Raw genomic sequence first — 21,727 nt, forward strand, 5'->3', positions numbered from 1 at the left:
CATAAAATTTCTAAAACAGTTCCTCCAGCTGAGACAATTTAAAGAGGCCCAAATTGTGGGTTCTCCTTTCTCTTACAACCGTCTCTCAAAACCGTCTGGGCCTGATGAATGCATCTTAGAAGCAATCAAAGTATTTCTTGCTTGAAATGGCATTGACACACGCACCAGGGTTAAGCAGATGTAGGGCGATTTTAATTTCTATGGTGCATAATTTGGCAGTTTGGGGCTTTTTTAAATGGTTGGTGGTTTGCACAGAGGCAGCCCCAAGTTTTGGAGGCCACACCATTTCCAGGTACGGCTGCCAAGATCCCCGCACACCTCCTGCCAGCAGAGCTAGATGAAACAATTGTCTGACTCAGACAGATTCCTATGTTCCACCCTGAGCTCTTGAGAAACTCAGTGAACTCTCTCGGTCCTGGAACTCCCAAGGAACTCCCAATTCGAGGCTCACACTTGCTTAAAGTTGCAGCCCTTGACATGTCTACTCAAAAGTAAGTCTAACTGATTTTCACTGTGGAATTTACTCCCAGGTAAGTGAGCCCAGGGTTGCAGCCTGCCTCACTCTCTGTAGTCACTAGTTGTCACTAGTCAACGTTGGCAGGGAAAACCACCCGTATACTGATTATGACATCACAGAAATAAACAACTCTTGTCTTCAGAACTTTGGCAGGATTTACAACATGGTGGCCATGAGCCAACCAAAGTCAGGCACTTTTAAGGCCCCAGTGATTTCACGGACAGATTCTCTCAGTAAAACAAAGGGGGCAGAAAAGTCCTCTAATCTTATAATTATTCAACCTTGGGTCCCCAGGTGTTGTTGGACTACGACTCCCATCATCCCTGACCAATGGGCCAAGCTGGCTGGAAACGATGGGAGCTGTAGTCCAACACCATCTGGGAAGCTCACTGACTGCAGCACTTTTAACCAGCTGCAGTTAAGAAATTCTGGTCACAGGCAGAAATCCAACAGGTGTAGCGTCCCCCAGCCTGGTGCTGCCTATACCACTTTTTATTTCATTGAACCACCACGAAGAAGACAGTGCTTCTGAGCATACCGAGAATGCCTCAGCCCCACCTGCGGCTAATCGCCACCCCACTCTCTCCCTTCCCTCGCTTGTCCAAGTCATCCTCGCGCGCCCCCCCCCCCCGGATCCGGAGCGGCAGCTTGGCTCCCTTCTGGGGCAAAGCAGGACGTGACCCCTTTCTCCGCTGACAATAAGCTGGGAACTGCCGCTTGCCTATGTCCCAGATGGGCCCGTGCCAGGCGGCGGGTGGGTGCGGGGGACGCGAATGGGTCGGTGCGGGGGGGGTGCTCTCCCCTTCCCCACCCCCGATCTGGGCTGCTGCAATGTGTGTGTGAAGCGAGGCCAAGCTCCCCTTCCCCTCCCTCCGCCTGCTGCCCATGTGCGGCCGCGGGAGCTGATGTCATCGCTTGGGCTGCCTGAAATGTGTGTCAGTGGGGCATGCTTCCGATGCTGTCACATGCAGGCTACACATGAGCCAGCCGCCAAGGCAAGCCAGATCCTCCCTCCCCCGCTCCCTCCTGGCTCGAAAACAGGAGCGGCTAATCCCCGAGTTGAACAAGCAAAAAAGCAGCAGCAGCAGCAGCGGCAAGCGAGCAAGCCTCACCCACGCCTATACAATCCAGGGAGCGCCGGAGTTGGGGGGGGGGAGAGATCGAGCGAGCGGGGGAATCTGCAGCCGGAGCCGGGCTTGGAAGCACGTGGAAGTGGCAGCAGGCTGCAAAAACGCCGCTTTCGGGAACCTGAAACCATTTCGCAGCGCGGCAGCTCGGGAGCAAGCAAGCAAGCAAGCACGCGCACACGCACACTCACATCCGCGGGAGAAAGCAGGGGAGGGGGGAAGGAGGGAAGCCGCAGAGGGTTCCCTTAGCGCTTAGCCTACTTGCTGCCGATCGTTATTCCCATTTATTTATTTATTTTCGCCTGCTTTGAGGGGCGCCTCGTTTGCCAAGCACACAGGCACGCGCAGGTCTGCAACGCTCGACGCGATTTCTGCTTTGCAAACCCGGAGTCAGGTTAAATCTGCAAACGGAAGCCGGGCGCCTGGAAACGCAGCGACATGGATAACAATTCGGGTAAGCCGGCGAGCGTTGCGGTGATGCTGCAAACTCATCTCTCTCCCTAGGATTTAGCGGATCGTAGGAGATGGCATCAGTTCTCTGGAAGTGGGTGGGCGCTAAAAAGGAGAATGTTAACCCGGGTGTGTGTTTTGGTTTTTTTTTGGGGGGGGGGGGTTGCAAGCCGTTTGCAAAATGCAATCATCTGTGCTATATTATAAGCCGGGGTTTTAACGTTTTTTTCAGTGGCAGTATCCTAGGATAGGATATCCTATCAGGTTAGATTCCCGGCACAGGAAGACGTTCATAAGTCTGGGATTTAATTCATTTCCCATTTATAAAAACATACACCAGCGCACACAGAAATTCCCTTGCGTTATTTTTAGACAGTTGGTATTTTCCTAGCCGAAGCGTACATTTCTGAATTGTGAGTGGGGGTTTCTGAAGAGCCTCTTATGCCTGATTTCCCCCCCTTTTTATTTCTTTGCATGAAGAGCGGGGTGGTGGAGGAGGGAGAAAATAGAAATATGGTTTCGGTTGATACTGGAATGGTTGTTTTAAGTGAAAAGGAGAGAGAGGGAGGGAGCCAGCCTGAAAGACGTGCATGGGCATTCAAGGAATGAGAGAATTATTGCTGCAATGTGGGAAGTAGTTCTGATGCGTAAAATTACTACTTGCTTTCGAAATTTGTTTTGATAAAATATCACGGATTTGACTCGCGGGAATGCCCCGGGATTCGTGCACCTCGGTAAACAAACCCCGTGGCATCTGACTGGCAGGCTCTGGAAAAACTGCAACTCATTTCTGTTTTGTCCTCGGCTGTTGTGCAAAAGGAGGGTAGAAATATTGCAGGCACCGTTTGGAGAGCTCTGTGTGTATGTGTGCAAATTGGATGGGTCCAGCACTCAGCCCCATGAGGTCTCTCTGAGATGATGTGTGTGGAGACCTACCAAGTGGGAAGTTGGGTTTTAGGGGAACAGGGTTGCTGAAAGAGGGGTGAGATAAGGTTAACCCAGGAAAGTGGGCCAGTGTAAGGAGAGGCATCTTTTTACATAGGAGAGATGAGCAAGTGCTGCCTTGCACAGAATCAGACCATCCAGCCCAGACTGGCAGGTCTTGGGTAAAGGTATTTCCTTCCCAGCTTGAATTCTCTCTCCCCCCCCCCCAGATGCTAAGGATGGGACAGTGGGCTGTGTCCTATTTTACTTGGAAAGCGATAATCATTCCACCACCAGCACATCACAGCAGAGAAGGCCCCCCAGCATAGAGTTCAGCATCCTGTGAAAATATCGATTTTCTGTTTTAAAAGGGCAAGTTTCTAGTCCTTAATCAATGCTTGGTGGCAGTAGTGGCAATGCTGGCTGAAATCTCAGGTGCGGGGGGGTGACGGACCTGCATAGCTCTTTGCCTGTCCCTCTTAGCAGAAGCAGAATAAATTATGCTTCAAAAAAAGCAGATAGATGCAAATTTATTTAATTTGCAGCATTTACACAGGCTGCCTAATTTTTTTCTTGCATTGGCGCGGATTAAGCTTGCTGCAGAATTTTCATTTGTTTGTTTTAGTGAAGAAGATCAAAACAGAGCCAGGCTGGGTTATGTATCCTTACATTCATGCAAGAGTGCCTTCCATATGTGTGTGTATGTGTTTGTGGGGGGTTCTCCCATCTACTACAGATCTCTGGAATACAAAATGATTTTCACAAGGAATCCTCTGCTGTGCAGTCTTTGCGGGGGACACTGTGACCCTGATTGCAGAGTTGCAGAGCCCTGGGTTGTCCCCTGTCTCTCCTCCCTCGCCCCTCATTCCTGCTAAATCATCTATAAGAAGCTTTTGGAGTGCAGTGTAGGGGGGCGTTTCAAAGCATTAGAGTCCCACAGATCTCATGTTAACCCCCAGAAGTTCCTTTGTGGCCACAGTGTTGACAGACTTGGGTTCAAATCTCGCTGAGGAATAGAACAAACTCGGTGGCTGTGTGAAAGCCACACTTAACTCTCAACCCAACCGACCTTGCGGGTTTGTCATGAGAATTGAATGGAGCAAATGCATGCTGCCTTGAACTCCCTTGAGGAGTAAATGCTATTATTTTTTGTATTTCATGCACACTCGCATTAAAATAACTTGGACGCTTCTAATCCCAGGGATCATTGGGGCAACAGGGCAAGAAGCAGGAGCAACATGGTCACTGCTATGGGGCCAGTTCTGGGTCAATAGCATTAGAAGGGGTTAGCCCTACTGCAGTTTGGAGGTGGGTGATGTGCAAGGTGCCATCAAGTTGCACTTAAATTCCACCGTGAAGCTTAACGTCATTGTGATGCCACCCCTTCAGCTGGGGAAGCTGCTGTGCCTTCTCCACTGGGGCAATGCAGCATCCAGAAATTCTGGGACTGTGGCCTCTTGAAGGTTTCCTTATCGTTCTCGGAGGCTACCGTGGTGATTCACGACAACACATGTTGACACTGTGCATTGTGCTACAATCTCTTGAGATTTCACTTTCCAGTTCTGGGTTAACATTGGGTTGGATGACTAACTCAAGTCCCATTGATTTCAACCTCTGCATGACGTAAGTCCATCCTGTTTGCCTTCGAGTGATAACAGTGTCTAATCTTTTATCAAGTGCCTACAGAAGTACAGTACGTGTGCAACTATTGGTACCCTTGGAGACTTTGGTATTCTCTTCTAATACAACCCATTTGGGAGCAATGCATCCCCCCCTCCTCAGTGATTGATGGCTGCAGGAAACTCTCTCTCTCTCTCTCTCTTTAAGGCAGGCCTGGCCAACTTCTGTATTTTGCGGGGGTATTCTGCTTCTCCAAACATTGGGGCTGCAAGTGTATTTTATCACCCAAGCCTTCCTTGTGGCGGTCATATTTCATAATAAAGCTGGTATCTCCTAGTAATTTTCACCTTTAAAATAATAATATTATGAAGCTCACTGGGACATAGCTGTGGTACAACATACAAAACCTAAACAGAGGGGGTGCCATTAAAATGTGGAGGCTCTGCATTTTTTCCATTGTTTTTTCCCCTTTGTAACTGGGACAGCTTTCTTCCTTAAACCCTATTCCTTAATTCAAAGTTGAATTTCCTCGGAAGAACCAATGGTGGCATGTGGGCCACCGAGGCTCACGCTCCCCGCTGCAAGGCATTCAAGGTGTCTTGCGAGGCTGAGGGCTGAGTCCCTGAACCAGCATCCATCTGCCTAATCCGTCTGATGGGAGCAGCAGTCTTGACAGGTCCCTTGCTCGGAGAATCCTGGGTGGGTATGCCTGCATGTGATTACCACTTGCTTGGTGCTAACCTGACGCAGCTGTCTCCTGACCTGAGCGCCGCAGGCCTTAACTGAACGTGCCCAATGTTTTCTCCAGCTAATCACTGCTTGAGTAAGATTGCCAGGTGACTCACGGGCTGTTGAGGAGGAGGAGGAGGAAGGTGTGCATGGATTTGCCTGCTTCCAGCACCCAGGTGTGCTATTTTATCTCTTCAGTAGTTAAAGATCTTGAATGCTGGCATGGGCTGGGATAGGAGTGTCCCACTTGTCAAATTTTCGGAGGCCGATTCCATTTTACAAGGGTGAGATTCTGCTTCAAGGTGTCCACAAGTTCATGTGAAGTTCAAGGAGTGTTGTGCAGATTGTATTCCATCCTGTTTGGCCTGGGACTTCGATGCTTTGGAACATTGCAGTGAGCTTGCTGAGCCCCAAAGCAGTAGGCCGTGCTGCCTCGTGGTCAAACTGTGACCCAAAGAGTAGCCACTGTTGGTCAGGGTGGTCGAGACCTGGCTAGACGTGGCAAATCATCTGAGTTGGTTCAAAGCATGAAGGAAACTGCAGTGGTAGAAGAAATCCTTAGTGGCCATTGGTGAGTCCCTGTCAGGGAAAAAGGACGGATGTAAATAAATTATACTGTGTATATAATAAATAGAACAACAATAATTTTACATGCAAGCTACACCTGCTGAAATTCCTTCTTCTAGACTGGTATTAAAGGTGCTGTGTTGAATGCGTTGCAGCTGGCCAGACAGAATGACACCTTGTGTATGCTATTCTGCAGGTTATTACAGTTATTATTATTATTAATCAGTTTTCTATACCGCCCTTCATCATAAGATCCCAGGGCGGTTCACAGAATAGAATACAGGATAAAAACAAGTAGATAAGTGAAACGAAACAGCAAAACAATAAACCCTCGCTTCCCACAGATACATTTAAAAGGCTGCAGAATATTCTTCTGTCACCCCCCCCCCCCGAGCCAATTTGGGGCGGGGGGAGCCCCCTTTAAGGCCTTGCACTGACAGGACTCAGTACGTGGATCCCACCCATACATTTCTAACAATTTCCCCTTCCCCTCAAAGCCAGTTGTGGAGAACTTTGCTGTAGCCAGGAGGTTTTTATCCACTTGACATGCCAGTTTTCTGTGGGCCAAATTCTTCCCATGGAATGCCAGTTGCCTACCACAGATGTGTCTGATTCTGGAAAGGACAACTGGTGGCTGAATTCTCAGACCAGTAAGCAATTGTGTGTGTCCCTCAGTGGGGGGTCCGCTTGGTTTTAATCAACAGACGATTTTTTTGCTTGCCGCTTCATTCGTAAGGAACGAGAAAAGTGCTTTAAAAACTCAAGATAAGGGGAGCAGGAAATTAATTTGTGTTTTTTTGTATTGTATCTTGGCTAATGGCTATTTGGAATTATTTCATGTTTTAGTTTCCAAAGGTGTGTATATGGGGAGGGAGCATTGAGTTGTGTGCAGTGGGCCTCAGACTGCAGTTTCCCTATGGCCCTCCAGATGTGGTTGGACTGTGACTCTCATCATCTCTGGCCATTGGCTATGCTGCCTGGGGTTGATGGGAGTTGGAGTTCAACTGCATCGGAAGGGCACCTGATGGGTTGGCCAAGGAGCTGGTCACCCATTGGTGAAATTTTGCACCTTCCTAACTAGAATATGTTGCAACAGTTAAAGGAGACCCAAGTATGATTCATTGAACCATATTCTCTCTCTGGCTTGCCTGTCTAGTAGCATGCACACCATATATTTAAAACACATTGCTGCCCCCAAAGAATGCTGGGAACTCTGCCCACCACAGAGCTACAATTTGAGAAACCACAGCTCCAGGATTTTTGGGGAATGTCATGGCTTTAAATGTATGGGGTATATGCGGCATTCTCACTCACTGTTTCTCTCTTGCACATGGCTGCAATTCCCCGCACTTCCTTATCTGTTGCCTAGAGCTCACCTTTGCCCCAGGGCTTCCCCATTCACTTCCAAAGTGTTTATGTGCAAAACTGCCCTTGAAATTAGCAGAGAAGAAGCCCACCTAAACGGCAGGGCTTTACAGTATATCAGATCCCATCTGCTGAAGTTATTCCCCATGTGTGCATGTAGGCATTGCTTTCTGCATTTTTTTACTAGTGTTTCCAAATCTGTTTCATAAGCTATGTTATTTTGGGCATGCGGCCAACGATCTCCTGCTATGTTTGCACATCCTTGTCCACTTATAGAAACACAGGGTGCAATAATCAGTGATCTCTGCACACAGCACTCATTTCACGATGAAAATTAGCCTGAGGTTGGCCCTTTGCCCACAGGCGCCCAGTCCCTCGGCACCCCAAAGATAACACATTCACGAGGAGCAGATTAGTCTAGACTCTGGGATCGTGAAACACAGCAAATACCCAGTGTGCATGCATTAAATGTTTGCGGAAGCAGTAAACGACATTTGCCTTATGTGTGACTGGTAGAATCTGTGCCATTTAGGACATTGACCTTATTTTACAATTTTTCCTTGAATATAAGAATGTTCACCCACCCCATACTAATTGTACAGCTGCAGGTGGTACTGCAGTGGTAAAGATGATCAGAGGCGGTAGTGGTTGGAGCAATTATTATTGTTGTTGTTATTATTATTATTATTATTATTATTATTATTATTATTATTATTGCCACCCATCTTACTGGGTTACTCCAGCAACTCTGGGCGGCCTCCAACAAATTAAAACACAGACCTGTGGTTTTCAAACTTTTTTCTTCAGGCCACATTCATTTCCTCCCCCCCCCCCCAATAAGATTTTATTAAAGTTTATTCATAATACAGTAAGGTAAAAGAAACCAAGCTAAATAAAAATAAAAACAGAGAAAGAGAAGGAAAAAAACACAAGAGTCCTCTCTCAAAGGTAGCTCTTAACCCACATCATGTACAGAAAGTGGTGAGCCCTCCCAGCTCTCACCTGGGAGCTTCCCTTCCTTCTCCCTTTCTCTCACCCTCGGAGATCTTCTCTGCCTTTCACCCAAGGCCCTTCCACCATCCATCCACCCACCTCCCTCATGTAGGTGTAATCCTTGGACCCCAATAACAGTCCTCTCCCAACAATCCCCAGATGGTGGAGATGTCAAGTGCCATATTGCGGCGTCCAGGCATCTTCACTTGGTCGCAAGTTGGCCAAAAACCAGGTGCAAAATGGGCAAAATGCAAAATCTATATTGCGCCCCATATGGGATAATGGAAGGAGAGGCCCATGCTGCAAGCAAGAGATATGATGCTGTTCAGTGAGAGACAAACAGGTGGACTTCTAGAGTGAAAACTGGAGGCCCAAGGGTATTATTTTGGTGCTTAATCGGGGTCAGCGGGGGGAAAGCCTTAGAAACTGGGTAATATGGAGGTAGCTGTGTTGCAACTGCCAATTTCTGTGTTAGAATCATAGAATCGTAGAGTTGGAAGAGACCACAAGGGCCATCCAGTCCAACCCCCTGCCAAGCAGGAAACACCATCAAAGCATTCTTGACATATGCCTGTCAAACCTCTGCTTAAAGACCTCCAAAGAAGGAGACTCCACCACACTCCTTGGTAGCAAATTCCACTGCCGAACAGCTCTTACTGTCAGGAAGTTATTCCTAATGTTTAGGTGGAAGCTTCTTTCTTGTAGTTTGAATCCATTGCTCCGTGTCCGCTTCTCTGGAGCAGCAGAAAACAACCTTTCACCCTCTTCTATATGACATCCTTTTATATATTTGAACATGGCTATCATATCACCCCTTAACCTTCTCTTCTCCAGGCTAAACATACCCAGCTCCCTAAGCTGTTCCTCATAAGGCATCGTTTCCAGGCCTTTGACCATTTTGGTTGCCCTCCTCTGGACACGTTCCAGCTTGTCAGTATCTTTCTTGAACTGTGGTGCCCAGAACTGGACACAGTACTCCAGGTGAGGTCTGACCAGAGCAGAATACAGTGGTACTATTACTTCCCTTGATCTAGATGCTATACTCCTATTGATGCAGCCCAGAATTGCATTGGCTTTTTTAGCTGCTGCATCACACTGCTGACTCATGTCAAGTTTGTGGTCTACCAAGACTCCTAGATCCTTTTCACATGTACTGCTCTCAAGCCAGGTGTCTCCCATCCTGTATTTGTGCCTTTCATATTTTTTTTGCCCAAGTGTAGTACTTTACATTTCTCCTTGTTAAAATTCATCTTGTTTGCTTTGGCTCAGTTGTCTAATCTGTTAAGGTCATTTGAAGTGTGTTGATGGAGGGGAATCAGGTGGCCCTGTTGATGATTTATAAAACGGTCCAACCTCCCAATCTCTTGTGCTGAAGGGGGTTTGGATGCCACAGAGCTATCCCTCTGGCGGGGGTTTTCATTATGCCTACCAAAAGTGTGATCCAGTTACTAACAGTGGTCCCAGCTTGGAGTTGGTGTGACCAAAAGAATGGTAAAAAAGACACCCCCCCCAAAAGGCCTGCCTTGGCCATGAATGAGTGGTATCAGGGCTTCAGATGTGGTGTTCAGCCCTGTTGCTCTCAAGAGCCTTTTGTCATTTCACCCTCCTGGCTGGATAGGGTTTTATTTTTTGCACTCGCGGCTTCCCCAAGAACCCTGGGAATTGTAGTTCGGCACTGGTGCTGAGCGTTTGGATGTAGAGAGCCCCGACCTACTTTACAGCACTACAGTTCCCATGGTTCCCTGGGAAAAGCTGGGCCGTGACTGCTAAGCTAGTTTAAGTCTGGGGATGTCTTAATTAGGTCACACATTCCAACACTTGGGAAATAAGGTCATTTGTGTGTTTGTAATGCCAAGCACCTCTTCCTGAGGCTCTTCTTCTTTTTCTTCTTTAATTGGGTGTTTGTATTCATTTGCTCTGTAATAGCCTCTCCGGCACTGGCTGGAAAATAATGTGTTTGCAGTGCAATAGTTTAAAACAACAACAGCAGCTTAAAAATTGTTTAATAGCACGTTGAGTCTCTCAGTGCATCCGACTTTTAGGGTAGCTGCAACTCAAGCACAACCAAGAACTTTTATTATCTGGATGGGCAGTGAAAGGTAGATGGGGTAAGGGGGGGAGCAGTGTACAGCATCTGGGGAATATTTGCAAGCATGCATACATCTCCTCTTTCTGCCCTCTCCCCTCAAGTTTCCTGTGTCTAGATACCTAGGAGATAGACACGGACCCTGAAGAACAATAATGCACCTGTGTGTGCAACACAGAATGCATTTTAGAAATGAGCACACGGCCTCCAGCATCTTCCCAAAAGACAGAATAGAGACCAGGGACCGGCAGCAGAAAGTAGGGATTCTCCCAGGTAAATAGGGGCCATGGTGTGTGTGTTAGTTCAGCTATGCAGCAAGTCTGCCACAAATGTCGTTTGTGTCCTATCCATAGCTGCCAAGTTTTCCCTTTTCTCGCGAGGAAGCCTATTCAGCATAATTGAATTTCCCTTTAAAAAAGGGAGAACTTGGCAGCTATGGTCCTATCAATAGCCTCAGAAGGGAGGTAGAAAGAACCTGGGGGGGGGAGAGACAGGGAGCCCCCAAGCATCAAACAGAAACGGGATGACTTGGATAGGAAAACATTTGCAAATTGGAAGGGGGGTTGCTTGTTCCTTGATTGGTCAAACAACTTCCTTCCAGTTTTCCAATTGGTACCCATAGGTTGGGGACTGTTCACAAACCTGCTTTGGTTTCCCGTCTCTGCTTTGAGTCTGGGAGCTGGGAGCAGCTGGGGATGATGAACTCTGCAGCAAAAAGCTCCCCCTCCCGACTCACTCAGAGCTGCTGCGCCACCTCACCCTGCCCTTTCTCCCGTTGCGGTGACTTTGACCTACTTCTCTTTCTGAAGGCGGCGGCACTTTCGCAGGTGCCAGAGAGGCTGAGATCAAACTTTAAAATGTATTGCAGCAGGCAGGATATGCTGGGCCCAGGAGCGAAAGCAGACGCGGTCGGGGCGTGGCGGGGCTGCCGCCTATTTTATTGCAGGGCAACCTTTCCCTTTGCAAGGGATGCTCTCCCTTCCTTGAACCTTGCCAGGCATTTGGAAACACCTTCGCCGGGGTGGTAAATAAAGAAGCAAGGGGTGATAAGCAGGCTATCCTTTCTGATTCCTGTTACCTCTTGAACTGAACCTTCTCATCTTGAACAAAAAAAGCTTCTCCCCCCCCCCTCCTGGAAAATTTCTAGCCCTGATCCAGAAGCAGTGAGGTCTGCAGAGTGAGACCGACTTGTTCAAGGCCACCAGTTCAAGTGGTAAAATTACACACAGGTGCATATGATATAGACCCAATAAGGGGAACCTGCCCCCCAATATCTTATTGGACTCCAGCTCCCATCAGCCCCAGCCAGCATAGCCAGGGGTCACAGAAGATGCAGGGAGATCCGGAGGGCCACAGGTTTCCCAATGCTTTGGGGAGGTGCAATTTTCATGGGAGGTGTGGGGAAGCATGAAGGAGGGATGCCTGCCACTTTCTGCTGCAGTCTCCTGCGGTTGCCTCTTGCCAATAGGGCTGGCCGTGGGTGGGGGGCAGTTAATCACAAAAATAGAGGCTGGGGAAAGGTTACGTGTCCACCTCCTAAATTCGGTTTGCCCAGAAGCAGTCGCTGTCAGGGTTGTATCAACAGAATAATAGGTGGGAGCGATGTGCTCTTTGTAATAATGTAGTTTCCCCCCAAGGATGGGACCCACATTTCAGTTTTCCAGGCCCCACATCCCATCCTTGGTGTGGGCCATTCCTGAACTTATTCTGAAACCAGGTCACTGGGGACAAAACACAAGCCGTGGTGTAAATGGGCTTATGGTGAACCCAGTTGCCTAGGCAGCTCACCGCAAGCCGAGCTTGCCAGAAACTTGGGAGGAGCTGTGTGTGAAAATGTCTCCCATTGTATCATGGGACCAGTAAGAAAACGGACTCATCAGACCCATATTCAAACCAGGTTGGATTCTCAATTCCTCAGCTTGGTTTTAAAAACAAGCCCCAATATGTCTGTGTGATCTTGACCACCTTTCCTTAGTCTTGACAATGGGTCAGTGTGCCTGGCTGTTAACCAGAAGGTTGGTGATTCAAGCCCACCCAGGGGCAGCTGTGGGCAGGATTCCTGCATTGCAGGGGGTTGGACTAGATGACCCTCGGGGACCCTTTGAACTTTGCAATTGTACGATTCTATCATGGGGCTTTAGTTCAACAGCAGTGCCCATGCTTGGCATGCAAAACACACCAGGTCCAATCCACCTATAGGTAGGCCAGGAAAAGACCCCCCCCAGTGTTTTAAGCTGGAGAGAGCTGGTGCCCAGTCCGCTGTAGCCAACCCTAAGCTACATGGACCAATGGACTGATGTTATCAGGTGCCTGAAATCCCCAACTCCTTATAGCTGTACAGAACAAATGCTGCCATGCGGAGGAGAGAGGGCATCCCTTGTTTTTGCAACTTTGATCAGTCCTTTAGCAGGAAAAAAAAAGCAAACATTGAATCCCTGGGAACCGAGATGCTTCTAAATATATCACTTGTGGGGTGGGGGCCTCTGGTAGTGTTTTGTCCCCTTAGCAATCTCCCATCCCCCCCCCCATCGCAGTGAAGCAAACAAATATCCTTGTGATCACAATTGGTATCTTTATTTCCCAGGCTCTCTGCCTGTTCTGGGAGCGCTGCTGCAGTTCCAACAAGCCCACGGATGCACTCTGATTTGTTTAACCTACTTAAAGCCAAAAAAACCGAGCTGCTCTTTCCTCTCCCGCCCCTCCCTCCCCTGTTCCACTGATGAAGGAACATGCAGGCAGATTAAAGCCTGCACGAGTAGCTAGTGTCTCCTGGCAGGCTTCAGCTAAGACCCTAGCTAGACTCGTGTTCCCTTTCTGGGTAATCTTATTCATTGACACATCACCATTTTGCAAGGGAAGCACCGGCCTCTCCTTCCCGGGAGGCAGGCTGCTCTCCTCCTCCAGAAGGACATCATTTGGAGCCGAGGTGCGCTGGGTGGGGAGGCAGGATGAGACCAGTTAGGTTCAGTTTGGTATGGCTTCCATTCCAGGCTGTTGGCACCAGCTGAAAGAAGCCAACTAAGACTCCACAAGCAACTGATTTTTACCCTGAGGCTCTGCTTTCCACAAAGACAGGGTCAAGTTGCATTCTCAGGTCACTGTAAAGGGGTTTCTCTACTCGGAGGGAGCCCCTTGTTAGTGGCCTAAGATCCATCTCTCTCTGTCACAGGTCTGTGGCCCTCCAGATGTTGGCGGACTCCAGATTCCATTAGCCCCAGCCAATTTGAGCAATGATGGGAGTTGTAGTCCTCTAGCATCACAGTTTCCCCAGCCCTCTTCTATAACCTGCTTTTAATGGAACTGCTGTGACTTCAGGCAAGTGGAGTGTTTAAGTGGTTTCTGTCGGATTATTGATGTCCTTTAGAAGAGTCTGGTTTTTTGGGGGGAAGGGGCAGGACTCCCCCCTTTTTGTAGTGTACCTCAGTGTCCAAAGGATGCTAGCGTTGGAAGAGATGCAATTGATCTTTGCAGCAAGGCTACATCACAGCACGGTGTCCATTCTTTCCTGGCAAGTGTTAGAAAGTGCTCCCTTAACAAGATACAAGAAATGCAGACATTCTTCCAATTTTGGCAACCCAAATTTTAATCTGAGATATTAGATCCTTTGCTGGAAACTTTTTTTGGCAAGCCTAACCAGACACATGATTTAGTTACTTACATTTGTTCTGAAAGTCTTGCTGATTTTTATCTTTATTTTGAACAATGATGGCTTATATATATATATCTTTGTGAGTGTTATCTATGTTTTATCTGTATGCCACTTGGAGAACGTTTAGATCAAGCAGTTTATACATTTTCCTAAATACATTTTAAAAAATTGCCTGCCATCAGAGCAGCCCTGCTGTGAAGTAGGTCATTATAAACCCCCATTTTATGGATGTGGGAACTGAGGCTCAGATATAGTTTGCATGTTCTTGGCTGAGCAGAGATTTGAACACAGCTTGAAGCCATGTGCTATTGCCTGCCAAATGTGTCTTCTTTCATGTTAACAAAATGTGTTATCCTTAACACTGAATCCAGTTTAATAAAATAGATCTCTCTCTCTCTCTCTCTCTCTCTCTCTCTCTCTCTCTCTCTCTCTCTCTCTCTCTCTCTCCCCCCCCCCCAGTTAATTTGCCAAACCCATTTAGATGCTTGTGTTGGAATTCAGGGCAGGCCAGCGTTAGAACCTCAAATTAGCCCCAAATTTTGGCTCTTGAATTTGGAACCAGAATTTTGCAATTAAGAGATTGGCCAAGGAGGCTGCCTTTTCTATTGATTGGCTAAGCAAGCAAAATCTGACTCCTTTTTCTTTCCTGTTGAGCTGCAGCCTTTAGTTAGATCCAGGTAGGTGTAAAATAATTCATGCAAAAGTCAACTTCAAAGTGATAGATTAGCCAGCCCAAAATAGGGTCATTGCTTGTATCTGCAGAGGAAGGAAAATCGGGTTTCACCGCTTAAAAAAAAAGGAGGGGGAAAACAACGGCAGCTCCCTGGCCTAGATTCCGAAATACATCAGGACTGCCGCCAGCTGTTGACTGCTTCAAAGGCAGCGTGAATCTGCCTTACAGACATGCTCCAGAGCCACCCGGGAGCTGCTGATTTTGCCTTTGTCAGGTGAATTCAGGTCACCAGGTACAAGGCACTGCAGCAGCAGCAGCAGCAGCCTTCAGCGCAAGGGCTCTGGAGGGCGCCTTGGATTGATTTCATCAGCGCCCGGGATGTGCAAACTGCAGCAGTTCCTTTTCCTGCTGTGACATGTGCAGTGGCGCAGCTGAGATCCATTCCCTGGTTTCTGGTTTGCTCGAGGTTCGAGGATTGCCGGGGGTGGGGTGGGGGGAGAAGATGGCCTCTTCCCTATGCGCTGGCCCTGCTGCAGAGAAACCAACTGCAGTGTCAGCTGCAGAAGCAGCGTGGGCCCTGTGATGATGCTGATGGATGAGGCAGCGCACAATGGCAGCCACTAATAATGCCACTCGGAGAGGAGGGGTGTGCTGGCGGAGGGTGCTGCTGTTTCCGATGGTGCCAATTTGGCTCACAAGGGGTTGGTGGTACAGGGGAGCTGACGGCTTCTGCTCTCATTTCTCTGCCACTGACCTCTCTTGACCTTGTGTGAGGCATAATAATCATAATCGTAATTTTATTATATTTACCCCGCCCATATAAAAACCATAATAAAGCATCAAACATCAAAAACTTCCCTGGGCCTCAGATTCTGCTGCCAGGCAGGCAACTGTTTGCATGGTTCCACGGATGCCAGAAAGACCCCTTCTCTTCCCACCCCCCATCTTCCAAATCTGTAGTGCAGATGTAAAAACTGACATTGGGCAAGAATGTATTTTTTAAATTACGGAATAGCCAGCTCCTGCTCTCTGCCCATGCATACACACTCAAAACAGGCTCAGAGCTGTTTTCGTGTCAAAAGTGCGCTGACATCGCACAGTCACAATTTGCCCGGCATTGTGAGGTGGTTCGGGAATTACCCGCTGAGGTGAGAAAGATGCTATATGGGTTGATAAGTGCTTCAAAACTAGGTAAAGCTTGCAGCCCATATTGCAATCTAGCAAAATATTGCTATTCAAGCCCCCCAGGCTGTTTCAAAAGAAGTTACCTTGTACTAAGTCAAGAGTTTTTGTCTCATCTAGCCCGGTGTTTTCCACTCTGGCTTTCCAGGATCTCAGACACAAATATTTCTTTCCCATCACCTGCTGCTGCCTGATCTCCTTTTAAGCTAGAAATAACAAAAATTGTGCCAGGGACCTTTTGCATCCCTCCTCTTCAAGCTGTCAGGATTCATCACGTTTGAAGGGACTGCTAGTGCCTTTTACTAAGAAGTAAATTTCATAGAGATCAATGGGTCTGATGTCTACATAAAGGTATTCTGACAGCAAAAGCAGTGGAATGGAGACTCTTGGGAGGTGGTGGACTCTCCTTCCTTGGAGGTTTTTAAGCAGGGGTTGGTTGGCTATCTGCCATGGATGCTTTAGTGGAGAATCCTGCATTGCAGGGGGTTGGACTAGAGGACCCCTGGGGTCCCTTCCAGTTCTACATTTTTATGATTCTATATAGTGCCGAGGCAGAGTCTGCAGTCCCACTCAGTACTGTTAGGGGTTTACTGTCTTATTCCCTTTCTCCTACACTTGGCACAGTAGCCAGGAGGGTAGCATTTTATCAGTACAGTCATACCCTGGGTTGCGATCGCTGCGGGTTGCACATTTTCAGGTTACGGAAGCACCGAACCCGGAAGTACCGGAACAGGTTACTCCCGGTTTTTGGCGCATGCACAGAAGCGTTAAATCACGCTTTGCGCATGCGCTGAATCGTGTCACGTGCGTGCATGCGCAGACGCGGCGCTGCGGGTTGCAGACGCTGCAGGTTGCGAACGTGCCTCCCGCACGGATCACGCTCGCAACCCAAGGTTCCACTGTAGAGGCACATCCAAAAACAGGCACATGAACTGGAGCATGTGTCTGTGATTTGCTAGGCATCTTCTCTGAGGCTGGTGCAGGACCAGTGGTCAGGGATGATGGGAAATGTAGTCAAAAAACAGCTGGAGACCCAAGTCTGGGGAAACCCTGATCTGGAGGGCCAGATTCCCTACCCCTTCTTTAAATCAAGGGTAACCAACATGGTGCCCTCCAGGTGTTGATCAACTCCCATCACCCCCAGCAGACGTGGCTAAGTCAAGGATGATGGGAGCTGCAACAATGTTTGGGGCAGCCACACTGCCTATCCCTGCTCTACATGGTCCTCATATGTTTCCTGATCTTCCTCTTCTTTGAGCTGGATTGTTAAACTTTCAGTTTTAGATTCCTGCCTGTACAATAATCTTGCTCAGCTGCAATTGCAGAACCGCAGCACGTTAAGTGGCTTCATTATGTAACGATAGTAGCAAGGATGAAGTAATAATTATGTGGATTTGGAGCTAGCTGGGGCACCACAATATGGGCAGGGGGCGGGGATGTGAGTTTAGGTGTCTTTTAGCAGAGGCGAGTAAATAGGCTGAAATGATCCTATTCAGTACTATTTTAAACCGGTGGCTGCCAACTTTCAGGGTGTTGTGGAAAGCTGAGATATTAATACAGATAATCTACAGTCTGCCCATCTTTGAAAGCAGTGGTTTTCAGTGTTTCAGGAAATACTTTCCAGATGGACTGATCTGTAAGGAATCCGTGTGTCACTGAGGATTCAGAGGCAATATTTAGCGTGCTGCATCACCCCGGGAAACACAGGGTCCTCCTCACTGGTGGCCCTGCATCAGAATGTGCCCTAGAGAACATGCCCATCACTTCTGCAGCATCTGCACATTGCAGTGAAAGATAAGCACCTGGCTTGTCTGCTGTTAATTGATCTTCTCGGCAAGGAAATCCTCCTGATAAAGGAGGTTCTCCAGAGCACAGTTTTCAGGCCGCTGTTTTTAAACAAAATAAGAGGCAGCGAAAAGTAGATGCATGCTATCAGTGCATGTGGTCGGGATGAAGGAACATGACAAGATGTCTCTCCAAACAAGTATTAAAAAAAGGTCATGCGAAAGCCACTCTTCTGCCGGTTTAATGAGGTGCCAGTCCAGTTCTTACATTTAAAAAACCAGAGAAAGACAGAAGTGGGAGTGCTAATTGGGTGTAGGACACAAGATGCAAGGCAGGCCTCCGTCAAGGGTTTGCTGGGGACCAAGACCAGCAAATAGCAAGGCAGCACGGTTAACGCTCACATTGCACGGGAGACCAGAATGATCAGAAACAGTATGAGAGAGTTCTTGAGAAGCAGTTTGAGAGTTTCAGGATTTGAGGTGATGCTTTGCACACACAAGGTTTCAGATTCAATCTCCAATATCTCCACATCAGGCTGGAAGATACCACTTTCAGAAATCCTGGAGTGTTGCTGCCGCCAAGTCAGTGCAGGCAAATAACTGAGCTAAATGGACCAATGGTCTGAACTCCGTATAAGATAGATTCCTGTGTTCCTTGGTTTGTATACCTAGCATCTTGCAGGTTAAGGATGCGTCATCCAAGGGCCCTAAGACCCAGATCTGGCACTGGTGCAGCCTGCAACAGCTACTTGTGTGATATACACCTCGCCACCCACCTGTATATTGCCAGCCACTTACTTGCCCTAGTTAAGAAAATCGCTGTTTGTAGTCTGATGAAAAGCAAGCCCATTCCTGTGGTCTTCGCTTCAAAAATTACAGCAGCAGCAATACGTGCTGCAAAGCATATCCCAGTGTGCCATATACAAATCTGGCTCCAAAATTAAGCTTTGCACGGTTTCCAAAGTTCAGTGTTCACAAGCAAAATTCTCAAGATGATTTAGCAAAGCTAGAAAGCAAAAATTGGGAAGATCTGGAGGGTGTCTCCAAATTTGCAACTGGAATTCATGCAGAGAAAGCAGGTAGAGTGCTATACTTCTTAAATAGGTACATTGGAAGAGTGTGGTGTACTGTTACAAATCACACAACAATTTTTATAGAATCTATACCAAATTCTGTTATACTATTATGTATTTACATAAGCCATCCTGAGAAGAGCTGACCTGGTAATGAGAAGATAATGGGGCATCTGGATGTCTTTTTCCACTGGCGGAGGGAGATGGGAGATTATAAATACTGGGAACAGGAACCCTGGGTTCCATCACACCACCTGCCTATTCCTGTTGTATATATGCAGAATCAAGGTGCGTTTTTTCATAGTGGGGGGGGGGTAGATTTATTTAAACTTGTAGGCTGATGGTGGCAGTCCCATTTTAACTGCTCTGTCCTTGCAGCTGCAATCTGGGCTGCCCAGATTAATTATTGCACAACCCATATTTTTGCAGATTAACCTCTGCTGCCCTTAGCTTTTACCAAGAGAGGACTGGTGCCTTAACTTGACCCAGAGGTGAGTAGGACTTGGATCAGTAGGGCTCGGTGTGCTGTTTTCAGGCAAGAGACTCTCATTTTGGCTTCCGGAAAGCCCTCTTCTTAAAGGCTCCCTGCAATCCTACACATGGGGAAAGGAAGGGGAAGGGGCTGCTCTCATTCTTGCGGAGGGCGTTCTGCACATGCACAGATGCACTCTTTTCTTAAAAAAACCTGCTCCCTGCTGGGCGTGGCGATTCTCTTCCAGGAGCCAGCCGCGATCTTGTCCGCAGCGCCGTGCCCTCCATGCGCTAGCAAGGAAGGGCCCACCAACCTCCACAGCTCCCCTTCCTCCCGGATCGCGTCTCTCGCTCCCCCCCCCCGCTTGCATGCATGCAGCTGCATGCGCAACCCCCCGTTTGCATGCATGCATAAGGATGCAATGCCGCGGCTTGCATCGCGGGCGCCTCGCGTGCAGAGAGCCGCCTCCTGCTGTCGGGAGGAGGATGAATGCCGCCCGAGCCATGTGAGCCGCGAGTCAGGTGTCTCCCTTCCCCGCCTTGGCGGCGCTCCAGCACGTTGCTTGTTCCTGACACTCGTTCCGCGGCAGCTAGAGGCGGACACGTGAGGCGCTGACCCGATTGGAGGCTCCGCTCCGCAGGGGAGGCGAAGCGGAGCTGGGAACCGGAGCTCGCTCCTGCCACCGCCGCCCCCTCGGAGCTGTTCTCCGGCGGCGATTGGCAGGCGCTAAAAATAACAAGCGCTCGGGCTGCTGCTCGCTTGGCGCAGATGCGCGACGAGCAGCGCGGCGATCCCGGGGCAATTCGGCTGCCCCATTTGCAAAGGCGGCAGAAAAAAAGTCGCGGAGATGGGCATGGAAGCAAACTTATTTAAGGGTTTTTTGTTTTTTAAGGGGAAAAAACGGGAGAAGTCCATGGGTGTAGCCAAGGGAGACAGCTGCCCCCCTAAATCAATAAAAATCAATGCAAATTTGAGATCCCCCCCAAAAAAACAAAAGACTGCCCCCCTAACAAAAATCCTGGAGAGGTCTACAGATGAATTTTGGGGTTTTGTGCATCTATGCAGAGAGCCAGAGTTTTGAAGCGTAACACGGCCCCCAAGACTAGTGGGAAGGGATCCAGACTGACCCCCAATTTCATTGTGTCTTGGTGGAATCAAGGTCCCGGCCAGCAGTTGTTTTTTCACCAGCTGCTCTTCTGATCAGTGGGGCAATTCCACCCACCCCTGCAAAAAAAAAAACCCCACACAACAACCCTTGAGGCCACTTCAAAAGAAATGATTAAAAAAAAAAGTTCTGTGTGAGAATTACATGCATCTCAGTTCTGAACATACAGAGTGGCCGCTATGCTGAGTAAAGACCATTGTCTCATTTAGCCCAGGGTTTCCCAAATTTGGGCGTCCAGCTGGGTTTGGACTACAACACCCATCATCCCTAGCTGGCAGGTCTGGTGGTCAGGGATGATGGAACTTGTAGTCCGAAAAGAGCTGGAGACCCAAGTTTGATTCTAGCCCAACACAATCTCTTCCATGACTCCCCCAAAGATTTCAGGCAAAAATCTTTCCTGTTGCCTTTGCTATCCTCCTGCTGGGCTTAACAAGAATCTGACCTGGAACATTCTGCTGCGTGCAGAGTATGTGCTTTTCCGCTGTGCCTTTCCGATCAGGAGGGTGAGATTTGTTCCACCAAGGGGAGCACTTTCACCACATCGTCCTCCTCAGAATGCTGCCCTGTTTCCTCTCCCTCACACCCTCCACTACCAAATTAATCCGGATTTGCTATTTCTGCAGGGTTGTGTGTGTGTGTTTTTAAAAACTTACAGGATTTTCCGCAGAAACGGTAAATCCGGATTAAATGGGTGAATAATAATGGGACAGCATTTTGATGAGGACGGTGTCATGTGGATGCTGCAAAGGAGAAAAAGTGTGATTTCACTTGCTCTGCTTCCCTTTGCAGCATCTTTTGACCGTCCAGAGGAGGTCCTAAGGTGTTGAGGGGAAGGGAAGGTGTTTGCCTCGCTGATCCACAGAACCAGCAGTGATAGAAAAAGCACATTGTGGGACATGCATGCCTTGTTGAACTGTTTGCTTTTAGGCTGAGGTCAAGCGCCCACCATAGAAGTTGAATCTTTGGCTTCGTTGTTCATTTGAGGGAGTTTGGGCTGTTCTCTGTTTGGAGAAGAGGCCCACTGTTTAGAGTTTGAGATTGCCTTGATCTAGGCCAGGCATCTCCAAACCCTGCCCTCCAGATGTTTTGGGACTACAATTCCCATCATCCCTGACCTGTTAGCTAGGGATGATGGGAGTTGTAGTCCCAAAACATCTGTTGGGCCGAGTTTGGGGGTGCCTGATCTAGGCCAAAGATCAAATGCAGTTCTGGATCATGCAAGCAAATTCCCAGATGCCCCATTAGTCCGACAGTCTGCCGAGCGGAAGGTTTGAGTGCACTATATTGCTGGGAAGAAACTCTTTTCCCATGCCCAAAGTTGGTTTTAAGGCTGGCGCTGCTTGCAGGCTGA

The 21,727-nt window shown here is 48.4% G+C and overlaps 1 pseudogene across 1 annotated transcript in view; it reads left to right on the forward strand.

The window, feature by feature from the left end:
• The first annotated feature begins 1,934 nt into the window (after positions 1-1,934).
• The window catches only part of LOC118076701 (nuclear receptor subfamily 1 group D member 1-like), a 31,642-nt pseudogene continuing 11,849 nt past the window's right edge, over positions 1,935-21,727 (forward strand). The window contains exon 1 of the transcript XR_015947936.1: positions 1,935-2,098. The product of XR_015947936.1 is annotated as a nuclear receptor subfamily 1 group D member 1-like (transcript). The remainder of the gene's footprint in view (positions 2,099-21,727) is intronic.

The sequence above is a fragment of the Zootoca vivipara genome, chromosome 2 (assembly GCF_965207765.1).
Source record: "Zootoca vivipara chromosome 2, rZooViv2.hap1.1, whole genome shotgun sequence".
NCBI classification, from domain to species: Eukaryota; Metazoa; Chordata; class Lepidosauria; order Squamata; family Lacertidae; genus Zootoca; species Zootoca vivipara.